Source organism: Castor canadensis, chromosome 16 (assembly GCF_047511655.1).
Source record: "Castor canadensis chromosome 16, mCasCan1.hap1v2, whole genome shotgun sequence".
Classification (NCBI taxonomy): domain Eukaryota; kingdom Metazoa; phylum Chordata; class Mammalia; order Rodentia; family Castoridae; genus Castor; species Castor canadensis.
This window is the reverse complement of record NC_133401.1, coordinates 10732470-10748116: the sequence shown is the minus strand read 5'-3', so window position 1 is coordinate 10748116 and position 15647 is coordinate 10732470. Positions and strand designations below refer to the sequence as shown.

At 37.9% G+C, this 15647-nt stretch overlaps 1 non-coding gene across 1 annotated transcript; it reads left to right on the top strand.

Moving 5' to 3' along the window:
• Nucleotides 1–9551: 9551 nt before the first annotated feature.
• Nucleotides 9552–9654, top strand: LOC141418274 (U6 spliceosomal RNA). The gene has a single exon (XR_012442958.1). It is a non-coding gene; the product is annotated as a U6 spliceosomal RNA (small nuclear RNA).
• Nucleotides 9655–15647: the final 5993 nt, after the last annotated feature.

The following is a 15647-nucleotide window of genomic DNA, read 5'->3' as shown; positions in this document are numbered from 1 at the left end:
GGCGGTACTGGGGTTTGAACTCAGGGCCTCACAGTTGCTCATCAGGTACGCTACCATTTGAGCCACTCTGGCAACCCCCCAAAAAAAAACTTTCAGAAGGGTAATTAAAACAAAGGCCTATTAGTAACAAGTGTTTTTAACAGGACATAACGGTGTTGTAACAATGTTTAACTTCTGTCCCAGTGCCCCAGGGAGAGGTGGGTCCCTACCATCTGTTTCAATTATAACAAGGCAAAAGACAGTTACTGGTCGTCTTGGTCAGTCATGTTGTTCTTAGCCAGTTTTAGGTGATCTTATTTTTTATATTTTGGGTGATCTCATGATGTCATGCTGCCATGTAGGTCTGTGGTTTCATCACTCCCTAGACACCATTTACTTCGGCTATTGTTTTTTCTCTAAGCCTATCTAGCCAACCTCAGAATGGTGATGAAATGTGTTTCTCCAGTGTTAAACACTATTGAATATGAAATTGTGCTCAGAAAATCTGAAACAATTCAGTGATTTTTGTTCAGAAAATCCAAGTGAATCACTCTTTCATCATCGTAGAGATTTTGAGATAGGACTCATGGAACAACCTCTTTCTCTGTCTTGCCTGCTCCTTACTTGGAAGCAGAGGTCCAGACCCAGCATCAGTCAGCACCATGGACAGTACCATGGAAGAAACCAGGTCTGGGCGACTTTGGCATCAAAGACAGCATTGTCCAAATGTTGGTGAGGATGTGGGGGAAAAGGAACGGTCATACGCTGCTGGTGGGAATGTAAATTAGTACAGCCACTATGGAAAACAGTAGGGAGCCTCCTCAAGAACCTAAAAATAGAACTGCCATTTGATTCAGCAATTCCACTCCTAATGATAAACTAGAAAGAATGTAATCAGGATACAATAAAGGGACTTGCACACCCATGTTTATTGCAGCACTAGTCACAACAGCCAAGCTATGGAAATAGCCAAGATGCCCCACAACTGATGAATGGATTAAGAAAATGTGGTATATGAATACAATGGAATTTTATTCAGCCATACAGAAGAATGAAATTTTGTGTTTTGCAGGTAAATGGATGGAGAACATCATCTTAAGAGAAGTTACCCAGGTTCAAAAGAGAAAGGCTGCATGTTTTCTCTCATATGTGGAAGATAGAGCCAATATAAATACAAGCAATATAATATAAACATGTAAATATGTATAGAGCATGTATCCAAAAGTGGGACTATTAGAGGAGCCCAAGCGGGGAAGAAAAGAAGGAAAGAAAGGTAATGAATAATTATGAAATACATCACATCAGTACAGGAACAGACACAGTGAAACACACTGAAAACTGTCAAACAGGATAGGGAAAAGGGCAAAGAAATGCAGTAGGGGGAGTTACACAGACTTAATCGCAATGCATGTACAGTTAAAATATCAAAGCAAAAATCCCACCGAATGATAAACAGACACCCAAACAATGAAGGACAAGAATGATAAAAAATAGGTTACGCTAAGGGGAGGGCATATAATGGGGGGTGGGGTGGGAAAAAGAAAGAAGTAAAGAAGGTGAGTATGTTTGCTGTACATTTCAGAATGAATATGAAATTTTTAAACCTTTTGAAATCACCATAAGAAGGGAACTAAGATAGAAAGGAGAAAAATGGCGGGGCTGAACCAGTTTGGGTTATAATGCATATATACAGGGAAATGTCATAATGAAACTCCCTGTATAGCCATATTAAACAAGAATGTCTCTTTTTAAAACTGGAGAACAGGAAGGTAAGTCAGGTCCTGTCTGTGGGTTGGCACCAGTGGAGGGGGAGGATGTAAGGAAAGGGTGTGGGAGGTGAATATGGTGGAAATATTACATATTCAAATATGAAAATGGAAAATGAGACCTGTCGAAACTATTCCAGGAATGAGGGGAGGGGGATAAAGAATAGTGATGGACACCTAAAAATCTAGATAGCATTTGTTGCCCTCAATGCAGAGAAACTAAAGCAGATACTTTAAAGCAACTGAGGCCAATAGGAGAAGGGGACCACGAACTAGACAAAAGGTTAATTCAAGAAGAATTAACTTAGAAGGCAACACACATGCATGGGAAATGAATGTGAGTCAACTCCCTGTATAGCTATCTTATGTCAACAAGCAAAACCCCTTGGTCCTTCCTATTATTGCTTATATTCTCTCTTCAGCAAAATTAGAGATAAGGGCAAAATAGTTTCTGCCGTGTAGAGAGGGACTGGGGGAGGAATGGTGGGGGGGGTGGGGGGGGAAGGGGGGAGAAATGACCCAAACATTGTATGCACATATGAATAAAATAAAAATTAAAAAAAAGAATAGTGATGGAGGGGGTGAATTTAACTAAGATAAAATGTAAACACTTTTCTAAGTGTCACGATGTATCTCCAGTATAATACTAATATGATAATAAAAAAGGTGAGGATGGAGAAGTAGAAAGAAAATATCTCGAAATGTATGTGCACATCCATAACAAGGCAGCTATCTTCTGGGTTTTTTCACATTTTTATTCTCAGGGTGCAGCCAGTGTTGAAATACTGTCTAGACTGAAAGTAATGGATGACATGGAAGTATATCTGTGTTGTGAAATGAAATATTTGCAACTCATCCCCACTGGTAAAATATTAAAACACATAATTTCATTTAATGGACCATATTCATATCTGAAATTGGCAAAGGTTACTTACAAAAAAAAGCTTCAGAATAAAAAAAAAAGGACAACATCATCTCGGAATAGAACTTACTCTTTTTTGGCCTTGCCACAGACTGGGAAGAGCTTACAATCTTTGAGGAAGGAAGTGCAAGCCTTATCCAAGGAAGTGCAATTGTAGTGCATGTCTAAAAAGGCCCCCATGTAGGGTTGTATGGGCGTCGCTAAGGTAAGATGGCCACCAGCCGAGGGGCAGGGCAATATGAAGCCTAACTCATGCTCCTCTCAGCCATTCATGGGTTCCAGGAATCCACTTAGAACAAGAATTACCTAATGCCCCAAAAAACAAATTGTAGGCTAGTGATGAGGCCCCATTTTCTGTGATTAAAGTACAGAAGTGACTAAGAAAGAGACAGGAAGATGTAGGGGGAGGTTGTACCTACTCAGAACCCAGGAGTTTAGCATCCATGAGGAAGGGTCTGATGTATATCAACAACTGTGTGCTGGTCCCTTGGAGAATTTGTCCCACAATTTTTTGTGGTACTGAGGTTTTGAACTCAGAGCCTTGGACTTACCGGGCAAGTGCTGTACCACTTGAACCATACTGCCAGGCTTACCTTGAAGTATTTGGAAGTCAGGTTGGAGGAGAGGGAAGGAAAGAAGGATGACTATTAGTAAGGTTAGATTTGAACAAACTGTGGCAATGGACAAGGTGGGAGATGGGAACAATGATGAGAATTCATGCCAAGATAGTCCTCACAGACACAAAGGCTGCTTCACAGGGCTTCCTTCAATCCACCTTGATCCAGTTTTTAGACTTCTCTTAGGTGATTCTGCAGATTTGCTAAGGAGCAGAAGAAGAGTCCCTCTGGAGGGAAAGGGCTGTCACTCTGCCACGTTGGCAGAAATTCAAAGAAGCTGTTCATGGAAGGGGAAGCCCATTGCTCCAGAGAAAAATTTCCAAAGAGAATGAGAGATATGTGTCTGCTGGTTTTCAGAAGTGGTTTGGACCAGTGACTGCTATACAACTCCAGTTCCCTCCTCTGAAAATAGGCTTGTTAGTTGCACTTGGTCCTCTGTCTGTTTCAGTGCTGTATTTGGGGGAGTATTGGCCAGGGAACGTGTGTCTTTGGCACATATTGAGAAGATCTGCATGTACCTGAGCATTGATGCTCAATTCACCTGATGAACAAGTTTGGATTTAGAGGGTGAGATTCTTGACTTCAATCCAAAACCTGTTACTATACAGGTATTACACGTGGGAGTTATTTTTTTTTGTTCTGAGACAGGGTCTTGCTATGTAGTTCAGCTGCCCTTGAACTTGTGATCCTCCTGCCTTAGCCCCCAGAGTGGTGGGATTACAGGTGTATAGCACCAGGCCCAGCCATTGGTGACTACTTTAGAGTAGGTTGATGTTTTGGTATGTGGTAAAAGTAAAGTCATGGAGGCCAGAGGCTAGTCCCCAAGGAGGCCTGCTCCCAGGAATCACAGTAAAATGCATGCCCATATGTAGTCCCCTCCCCTTGAAATGGAATGTGTCTCTGACTCACATGGGACAATAGAATGGGGCATAAGGACACTGCACGATTCGTGTGTGTGTTTGTGTCCAATAAAACATATTGACAAAAAGCTACTGTAGTCTGCCCACCTAGGATGTGCAGTAAGGTCCTTGTGACTGATGCTCCAGGGCGGAAAAAGTAAATGTCATGAGTGTTTGTGTGGTCACCAGCACTGTGACCATTGAATGCATGACTCTCAAGGCTTGGTCCTTTGCCTTCTTGCACCTTTTTTTTTGGTGGTACTAGGGTTTGAACTCAGGGCCTTGTGCTTGTCCAAAGTTCAAACTCTAGTTGCCAAAAGGAAGAAGAAGAAGAACAAAATAAAGAGAGAGAGAGAGGAGAAGAAGAAGAAGAAGAAGAAGAAAGAGAGAGAGAGAGAGAGAACGAGAAAAGAAAAAGAAAGAAAGGAAGGAAAACTTGTTACTGCAGGCTATTGTATTGTTACAATCTTCAGAGAGGAGGCAGGGCAAGATGGCAGAGTACGAGCTTTCACAAACTGACTAATCTATTAATGAGAAGAGTCAGGGTAACACAGTAGAGACTGTATTCAGAAGAGAGAGAGCATACTGGTACCCTGAAAGAAGAACAGGACAACAGAAAAGCACAAAGAAACTGGTGACAGAACAATTAGGAGACTCCAGCCCATTGTGTATTTGAGGCCAAGTCATTGGTTGGAAGTTGTCATCACCTGTAGTCTTTCAGCTGAAATGTCTGCAAGCTCAGGCAGAAATGTGTAGTGGCTGGGTGGAAGTGTAGTTTCTCACCACTGGACTACGGGGTATCTCAGTAGCCAAATTTTTGCCCATGTGCTCAGGGCACTTGGGGAGTGGAGGGAAAATGGAAGCCTCCACCAGAAGATAATCTAGACAGCCATGGTGATAGTGGCAGACCTAGCTGTCGGACAAGCCCATATCTCCTAGAAGCCTTGAGCCCAGTGTGGGGATTTGGAGGGACAGGGCCTTCCCTGCTGTGCCAGGCTAGCATTGGGTAGAAACATGTTTTTGTCCCCATATTCCAGAAAGCTGTATCATCTTGATCAAGACTTAAAAATGAGGACCAATCATGACTCAGGGAGTCTTGGGAGACCTGACCACAGGAAATGAAAACTTCAAGGAGTGAAATAAAAAAGAACACTCATCCAGTCTATTGCCAGGCTTTTGGACATACATGGCACATAGTCCATGAATGCTGAATAGTTCCCCCTTACAAAATATATTGTACTTGATCTACAGTGCCATTGTCTGAGGATCACTGCAGAAATGGCAGCAAGCCTGTAACTTGGAGTGCTCAGGTTTCTGCCAGCTGTGGACTTTTGTTGCCAGGTGGAGCTGATTGCTGTGAGCACAGGACCTGGAAATTATGCAATTTCCCTCAGCCTTCTCTCTCACACAGGGCTGGCTCTGAAAGCAATGTGAACTGAAGACAGAGCACCTGAGTCCCTCAGTTCTCCACTGCCACTGGAGAACTCAATGTTTAGGCAGGACTGTGTGTGAGTGGAGATGTACATTTCAACTCAGCATCTACAGTTGATTACATCTTAAACCAGTGAGTTGGCCTATGCACAAATCCCTACACAGATGGGTATGGGTAATAAGCAATTGCAATTATCATGTGTGGGAGCTAAGTTTAAGAGTATCTGATAACTACAGGATGGAGCATGTGGGCATTTTGCTTTAATGTGGATTGCTGCATTCCCCTACAGCTCTCTTGTCCCAGGAACATACATTTGACGGCATCAGACAAGAAGATCAAATGGCGGAAAGCTTGTAGTCCACTCACTTGTTTCTGAAGAGCAGGGCATACCAAAATAATTGTAGCAGGCTGTGCATGGGCTCCCACAAACACACACACACACTCACACACACACATGCACAGAAACACACAATATGAAAAAATAATGCAGCAGGACACCTCCAAAAGCCACATCTAGCTCTCATCAGGTAGTTCCTAACTAAAATAGACACAGAAATAAAAGCTACTCACCTGTGGCAAGATCTTTCACTGCTTCCCACACAATGTGATCTTTTGAAAATCATATTTTTATTTTACTTTAATCTCCTCCACATTTTAGTGTTGATTTTTTTCTATGGATAGTCTTTTGATTAGATCTAACAATTTAAATATTTACATGTAATTTTTATTCTCTTTTATACAGCATTTTTCTGTTTTATTTTTACTTGTTTCTTATTTCTTATGCAGTTGATATCCGATTTCTTATTTTATGCTTTCCTATTTTGTTTTTGACACAGGCTTTCACCATACCATACGGCCCAGACTGGCCACAGGGATACCGTTTTCTTGCCTCACCCTCTTGAGTGTTGTGACTGTAAGCATGAGCCACAGCACTGAATTCGTAGTACTTAATTTTTAATCCTGTTTTCTTCCTCCCTCTGCTTTCTTCTTCCACAGATCTTTAAAATTCTCTTCCTTTAATTATATTCATATTTTTCTCTCTCCTATCTTCTTTCTTATTCTGATTACAGAGATAAAATGAGATGAAATTGTGAACAAAGAATGAAAAAGAATGATTAAAAGATCAAAGAAGGTATGAATAAATACCTCAATGAATGCAAAGAAAATACAAATAGTTGTATGAAATAAAGAATACAATTCAGAATGTGTGTTCAATGAAGAGGCAGAGATTCTGAAAAAAATCAAAATGAAATTTTGGAAATGAATAGTTCAACAAATAAAAAACTCAGTTGACAGCCTAATCAATTGACTGAATCAAGTGGAAGGCATAATATCTGGGCCTGAAGAAAAGGTGTACAAAGTAAACAATTCAGGTAATTAAAAAAGTAATACAGTTGAAATAGAAGACAAAAGAACTCTGGGCATGTTAAAAGACCAAACTTATGAATCATGGGCATACAACAAGGAGAAGAAATGCAAATTAAAGTCATAGAAAACATATTCAATAATTTTTTTAAAATTCCAAATCTTAGGAGGAGATAAACAGCCAGGTACATGAAGCTTTTAGAACCCAACCAGATGTGACATGAAAAGCGCATCACATATAATATTATAGTTAAAACTCCACTTTACATGAAAGAATATTGAAAGCTGCAAGAGAGAAGCACCAAGACACATAAAAAAACCCATAAGAATACCCAATAGATGTATCAGAAAGACCAGGTCATGGGGAACAACACTGAACACTAGGCTGAGAGGGAGACAATAGGTAATTTCTAGAAAACTACGTTATATTCCTCCTTGGGATACAGCCTATTGTTTACAAATTGGCATCCATTTCTCCTAAAATGCTTTTGAGGATGTATAAATAATGTTGGGGTATGGTAATGAACACATTCTTTGGGTAAAAGAGAAATAATCAGATAAAATCATTGATATAAACATATACATGCAGTAAAGTATTGATTGAAACACTGACCCTTCCTAACCTTGCCAAATCTTTCAGAGCCGAGTCCCATCACAACTACCCCCAGCTCATCAAAAACATATACATAGATTGCAGAACAGTGTTTCTCTGGATGGAGCAGTCCTCAAAGATTTGTTGGCTTTATTGAAGCCAGAAGAGAAGGAGAATACAAAACAAACAGATGCAGAGCCTCACAGCAGTAAGACCCCCAATCTTCTAGAAAGTTGCCTTGACATGTGAACACCCAACATGACTTCCATATAAGTCCTTCCTTTCCACTTATAGCTGTTCTTAATTGTGCCCTTATCCTGAGCATCATCTTAGCATGTGACTCAGTATGTTTTTACAGAATGAGACTAGAGCAGTAGTGATTTTATGTATTTTCCACACAGGAAGAAATTTCCCTTGCTGAAGACCAGTCAGCAATCTCTCTCTAGCTCCCTCATCTCCCTGGTTCACCTTAGACACAGTGATTTGTTACTGTGTTTAAAGAGCTTTTGATGTCATTTTTTCTGATTCGTCTATTTCAACTTTTGCAGCTTTTACTGAATCTTTGATGTGTACTTTTAGAAAAAGTTCTGCATTCAGGAAACTCAATGTTTCTAGGGATAGAGACATGATATTGATGGGGTTTTCCCAACTCTAGACCTTAAAAGTGATACATTTTCAGGTTATTGTGTTCAACTCAAACTTTAAAGTGTAACTTCAAGAATAATTTCACTCTATTGTCTATGTAAGGCTGTGCATAAGTTTGTGTGTGGTTGTGTGTTTGTGTGTGTCAGAGGGAAAGAGAGAGAAGAGATTCCTCTGATTGTGAATGGAATTGCATTGAGTTCACAAATGAATCTGAGAAGACATGACATCTTAACATGAATATACCAAAACATGAACCAATTTTCTTTAAGCATTATTTTGTATTTATCAATATGTAAGACTTGCTCACTTTTATTAGTTTATTACTAAGTATATTATTGTTTGTTCTATATACTATTAGTTTACTAACATGTATCAATTGCACATATTACTGGGGTTCAGTGTGATAGTTCTATGAATGCATATAAGATTGATCATAACCTTTTCCACACCCCTACCTCTTTGGAATGCCTAGTAATCACTATTCTTCTTTCAGGTCAACTTTTTTTTGAAGTTTCCACATTGGCTGGCATAGTGGTTCAAGCTATAAGAGTGCCTGCCTAGCAAGTGTGAGGCCCTGAAATATATATAGTCACCACATATGACTGAGAACATGTGGTGCTTCTCATTCTATGTCTGACTTATTTTGTTTAAGACAGTGACCTGCAGTCCATCCATTTTGCTGAAATTGGTAGGATGTCAGTTTTTCTGGATGAGAAATACTCCATTGTGTATACATACGATATTTTCTTTGTGATGGGTACCTAGGTTGATTCCACATCTTAGCTCATCCGAATAGTATCACAATATATCATTCCACTTTAAATGCTATTTTATATTTCATATAGCAATGGTTTATTTTCCAGGTAAAAAACTACAAATTTTTCTCTGTTACATCATGAAATTTTTAAAAACTCAGTTATAAGCTTAAAGTTTTAGCTGCCATCAGATTTTCTACTAGTTTAACTTGTTTATTGTAAATACAGAGTTTAACCTATTCCTTTCCAACCTGTTGAATTTTGCTTATTTTTCATCCCTCACTGCCCTTGCTAAACCCACAGACAATGTGGAGTAAACATGGCGGGAATGATCAGCTTTGTCTTGTCTAACATTGGGGGAAAACATTCACACTTCCCACTCAATGATGAAGTAAGCCACATTCTTTTGCTGATGAACTTCATAAAGTTGAAGAAATTCTTTCTGCTATTTATTAGGAGTTTTTACATATCCATTAAGATAATCATGCTATTTTCTTATTTTGTTGCATTAGAAATGACATTGATTGATATTCACATTTGCATATATGAAATTTAAGTTCCTAAGATAAACCTTCATGATAGCTTTGGCAGCACATATACTAAAATTGGAATAATACAGAGAAGATTAGCATGGCTCCCACATAAGGATAACACACAAATTCGTGAAGCATTCCATATTTTTTTCAAAGAGAGATAAACCTTCACTGAGTCATAATAGAGATCGTTTTTATGCATTTCATGGGATCAGTTTTGCTAAAATGCTCTTAAGAATGATCACAGTTATGTTTCTTAAGGATTTGGGTGTGCAGGTTTTCTCTGTAACATGTTTATCTGGACTGGTGTCAGAGTAATAATGCTGACTTCACATAAAGAGTTGGGAACTAAGTTTATACAACTGGTATGATAGATCTCTACGTTAAATGCTTAGGAGATTTCATGAATAGATTAAGAAAATGTGGTATTTATATACAATGGAATTTTGTTCAGCCATAAAGATTAAAATTTGTCATTTGCAGGTAAAAGTATGGAATTAGAGAAAACCATCTTAAGTGCAATTAGCCAGGTTCAGAAAGCCAAAGACCATATATTTCTCTCATATGTAGAATATAGACCCAGGACAAATACAAGCAATATTATGAAAAATAGGTCATGCTAAATGTAGGCAAACTGTGAGAGAGGGACAGCAAAAGAAGGAAGTTAACATGGTGAATATGGTTGATGCTATGCAAAAATGAATACAGAATTTTTAATCCTGTTGAAATCACCATAATAAGGGGACTAAGGTAGAAAACAGAAAAATAGTGATGAACCAATTCGGATATATATATATGGAAATGTCACAAGTAAAACTCTCTGTATAGCTATCTTAAACAAACAAAAATGTCACTTTGCTTTTTACAAAAACAGAAATTGAGATGTCAGACCAAGTCCTGCCTTGGTGTTGGTAATACTGGGAAAGGGGAGGATATGGGGATAGGGAAAGAAGGGTGAATATGGTGCCAATAATATGTATACATGTATGTAAATGGAAAAATGAGATGTGTTGAAATTATTCCAGGAATGGGATGGGCATAAATGAGAATAGTGCAGAGGAAAAATTCAACTATGAAATATTGTAAGAACTACAAATGTCACAATGTACCCCCAATACACCAATAATAAAAAAGAAAAGCTTGAAGAAAAAATATTAATGTTTTCACCAGAAACAATAATAAATATTTAAGGAAACATATGTTTAAACTGTTTTCAAAACTGCACAATGTATACATGTATCAAAACAACACATAGCTCCCCACAAATATGTGCAATTTTATATTTTAGGTATCCCTTTAAAAATAAACTTAATTAAAAAATAATACCATTCTATGACCCAGCAATCCCATACCTGCGTATGTCTTGGAAGAACTGGAAATTAGTATGCCAAAGAGACATTTGCATTCTTTTGTTCATTGTAACACTATTTACAATAGCCAAAATATGGAAACAGCTCAAGTGTTCATCAGCAAAGGAATCAAGAAAAAACAAAAATATGACATATACCTACACAATGGAATAGTATTCAGTCTTAACAAACAAGAAAATGGAGTCATTTTTTAATCACATGGAAGAACCTGGAGAACATTAATCCCAGTAAAATAAACCAAGCACACAAAGAAATATCACATCTTCTCACTTACATGTGGAGTATGGAAAGTCAAACTCACAAAAACAGAGTTTAGTAGGTATCAGAGTCTGGGACGTGAAGTACTGAAGTAATGTTAGTAAAGAGAAACAAAATATCGGTAGAAATTTTGAATGAAATATCACTTAGACTTATTCAGGAGGGATAAGTACAAGAGATTCACTGTTCATTATTGTCAATATAGTTAATAACAATATATCACCTATTTGAAAAGTACTAGGAGAGTAGATTTTAAGTGTTCTCAACACAAAAACTGGTAATTATTTGAGATAATGCATATTTTAAACAGTGTGGTTTAGCCATTCTGCCATATTTACATATATCAAAACATCATCTAGTAAACCATAAATAAATATATTTTTTTCATCTACTAATTAAAATTTAAAACATAAGAGAGTTCTATAAGTAATGTTTTCCATGTTGGCATAGTGATTTAAGCCTGGAATCCTAGCGACTCAGGAAGCAGAGATTGGGAAGATCGTGGTTCAAGAGCAGCCAGGCATAAATCAAGACCCTATCTCAAAATTAACGAATGTAGAAGGGGCTCAAGCAGTAGAGCACCTGCCTAGCAAATGCAAAGCCCTAAATTCAACTTCTCAATACTGCCAAATGTTTTGCACAGGAGGTGGTAGAAAAATAAAAAGGTAAGTAAACATTGCATAAATGCTAAGTATGTAACAGAGTTCTTTTTTGCTTGTGACTTATGTGCTGAAGAGAGTTTGGTGCCAGATTTCTCCATAGGAGAACACAGAACATCAGGCCAAAGTTTAAGTGGTTTAATTGTTCTGAGTGTTGGAGTAGGGAATAACCAACAAATCTCTGCAATACAGCCTACTACTTAGCAAGCATGAGGCCCTGTTCTAAAATGCACGTACTGCAGACCTGGGATTTATATTAATCATGACATAAATTGCCTTCTGCAATTTGCACTGGAACTGAGGAAGAATTTCAGTTCTTCATCTTCTTTCCAAAGCATCTTATATAATTTTCCTACAAGCTATCTTGTTTATTCCAACACTGGTTCTTTCTCACTCTGCCAACTCTCTTAGAGCAGGCTCAGCCTCTTGTGCTCACAGGATGACGAGGCTCACTGTCTCAGGGTACAGTGGTCCCCAAAGCCTCATCAGACCATGATATCATAGAGGCAAGAGATTAAGTCTAAAACATGTTTTTCAAAAATGTTTTTCACCAAGATGGAGGTGACAGGTGCAGAGCCCCAGGGCAGAGAATCCCCAATGCTCTAGTCTGGGAATGAAATTGAGTAGAGAAAACAGAGGGATGTCAAAACTGATCACGGTGATATCAAGGGTGATCTCAACATCATGACTCCCTTATAAATGCCCCCCTTTTGCTTCTAGCTATGCCTTGTCTGGCATACTCTTTCCACAAATTTAGGGCTTACAGTAATAGTGGAAATAAACTGGGCTCTACACAGATATCTATTCACCATGTAGAAGGCTGAAGTTGGAGACCCATTCCAGCCCCATTTTCTCCTCAGCTCAGCCTAGATATAGGGCTTTGTCTCTATTCTGGGCAGACCATGGCAAGTCTTTGTCTCTGTTTTTTTTCTTTCTATTCCTGAAGTCTTTGCATATATCACAGCATGTGGAGTTTCTGAATGATTTCAAATACTTGAAGCCAAGTGTCTTCAAAGATGGAGAACTAATACTGGGTGGGTTTTCCCCCTTTATCTCTTGAAACAGGAAGAATCCATAACCAGGCTATCTTTCTTACTCCCTCCACAACATAAAAACATACCTCATAGGTAAGTTCCACGTTGCATGCACATGTCAATTACGGTTATGACTGTGTGTGTGCTTGTATGTGTTTAATTACCCTTGAGAATTATAAAAAATGTAAGTGTTAAAAATGCAAACCAGTAAATTACAATGTATTCTGTCTTCTTTATGCATACACAGCCTTCCATTGTTTTTTACTTTTGCTTCTATACTCTTATGGAGACAGAGGAGAGAAATAAATATCGTTTTTTGTCCACACTATTAGCTTGATCCTCATAATTATGTACTGGAGGTCTTGGAATAAGAGAGACTGTTAGTCTCTGTCAGCCTCTCCTATTGCCAAAATCCACAGAGTGGGCAGCACATGTGTCTGAGATATTAAGCCCTGACCTGAAGGCAATGTTACAGTTAAGGAGCTCATGCCGTCTGTTCACAGCTCTCAAGAGTATTTCTGGTATGTGCTTCACAGAAAGCCTAAATAAACCATGTCATATAAACGATGAGTAATTCAATCCGATTGCACATGTTCCCCTCATCATAAAACTCAACAGAAGAAAAGATTATTTAAGAGGGGTTAATGCTCTTCTTTTGGATCTTGATACTTTCTAAAGAAAAATATAGGGACTGTGTTAATTCTTGGCTTCATTCAAATAGGCCATGTATCTGTGATAACTGAGTTACTACACTAATGCTTAAGGGTGGATTTTAGCAGACAGGTTGTGCTCTTTTCTTGCTGTGCTGGTTGCAGTGGGTAAAATACCTTCTAAACCATCCAATTATCAACACACCCATGTCCTCAGATAATGTTTAGGCAATATGCAATTTTTTCATAAGTATCTGTAGCCTTACTAGATCCTTTTACCATTATTTAACATATTTTAACAGGCAGCCTAGTGCAAGAGGAAGCTGCTATTGTGAGTATTGAGCTTTGTGTTAGAACTTCAGCCTACTCTCTCATCTGTGTGAAGACCTCTGCCTCCTCAACATCTTTGCCTTCTAGCTATCATTAACCAAAATGTAAGGTGGAATATTTTGTGGCAATGATTCCATGCATGTGAATCAGTGATTAGGAGGCAGAGTTTACTGTTTACATTCTCTCCAAAGTAAAAAGGCAGGAAGAGACTATCAGAGGATGAAGGAATCTCTAGTTGCAGGTCTCTAGAAAAACTCTCTTATTTATGAGGCGAATTTGGGTGAGAGCTTTCAGCCCATGTCACAAAGCTGGAGGCCCAACTTTGCGCTCTCTGTTCTAGGGTCCTATCAGTGAACTTTCAGGCCACTTGTATTTGGGGCTTAAGAGGGCCAAGCATCATGGGGTTTTCAAGTCCTGGAATTTTCTATTCCTAGATTTGCGTATGTCCCAATATGGGCACAGATTATCAACTTCACTCTATAATTAGGCTTCTCATACCTAAAAATTTAACCTGAACATGTTTTCCTTTAACTCAAATGGATTTATCTTATTATTCCCATGATTACCAAGTGTTATTTTATATTGATATGCCTACATTTGTTTACCCACTATTGGATATTTGTGAGAAAATTTGTGTGACTGTGAGTGATAAAATTAGGGCCAATCTTTTAAAACAAACTTCATGTTTCTCTGATTAAGATAATTGAGGCAAAATTCATAGATAAAGAGATACACTTATTCATAAAATTTAGTATTTTTTGACAAAGACATGCTGGGAGGCCAGTGTATTTCAAGCTTCCCTTTATCCCATATCCACCTGCAGTTTCTCCTCATACCTCTCTCGCTCCCCAAACAACCAGTGAACAATATTCTAATTTGTTTCTCTATGGATTTGCTGATTCTGGATATTTTATATAAATGTATTCATACTATTTTAAATATATTTGTGACTGGTACCTTTTGAATTATGCAATTTTTTCAACTTTTATCCATAATGTAACATGCTTCTGTCTTTGGTATACTTTTCTCATAATATCTTAACATTCTGATCTCTTTGGGGTACTGAATTACCTCTGGTTGCAAAGAATAAGATGTAAAGTATTCTGTTCCATCTTTTGGAGACAATTTGGAGGTCTGTTTTCTCTACCTTAAAGGTTTGACAAAAATGTTTTGATGGAGCAGTCATAGAATTTTTTTGAGGATTGCTATTCTGGAATTAATCTTTCTTTAACACAAAATTTTCCTCCTTTTTTGGCACTGTTCTAGAGTCCATTAGATAATATGCTATGTAGAATGAGTGCAGCTGGATTCATAAGTGGAATGAGAAAAAATCTTTTATTCTAAAATTTTGTCAAGGTTATTTGAGACTCATAAATTTAGAAAATTGGTGTATTCTCAGCTTTAAACTTTCTTATTTACACTTTATATATTGAAAAGTAGCAAAGAACACTGATAAAGCAATCCAAATCTGGGAACTTTTAAAAAAAAATTTTTTAAATAATTAAAAAAAATATTTTATTAGTTTATAATAGTTACATAGGAGATTTCATTTTGACCTTTCCATATCATGTATCCTGGTTTGTTTCATCCTCTCCATAGTTCTCCCTTCTACCCCCTCCGCCTTTCTTAAAATGACTTTAACAGATTTCTGTGTTCCATATTCACACATGTACAAAAAATACATCAACACTTCTTTGCCTCTTCCTTTACCTTCCCCATCACTTTGATACCGCCCCCTTAACATGAATTGTTCTACATTCTTAACATTCATTGTTTGAGTATCTATTCATTATTCAGTAGAGTTTTGCCTTTGGTATTTTACCTGCAAATATATTACATTT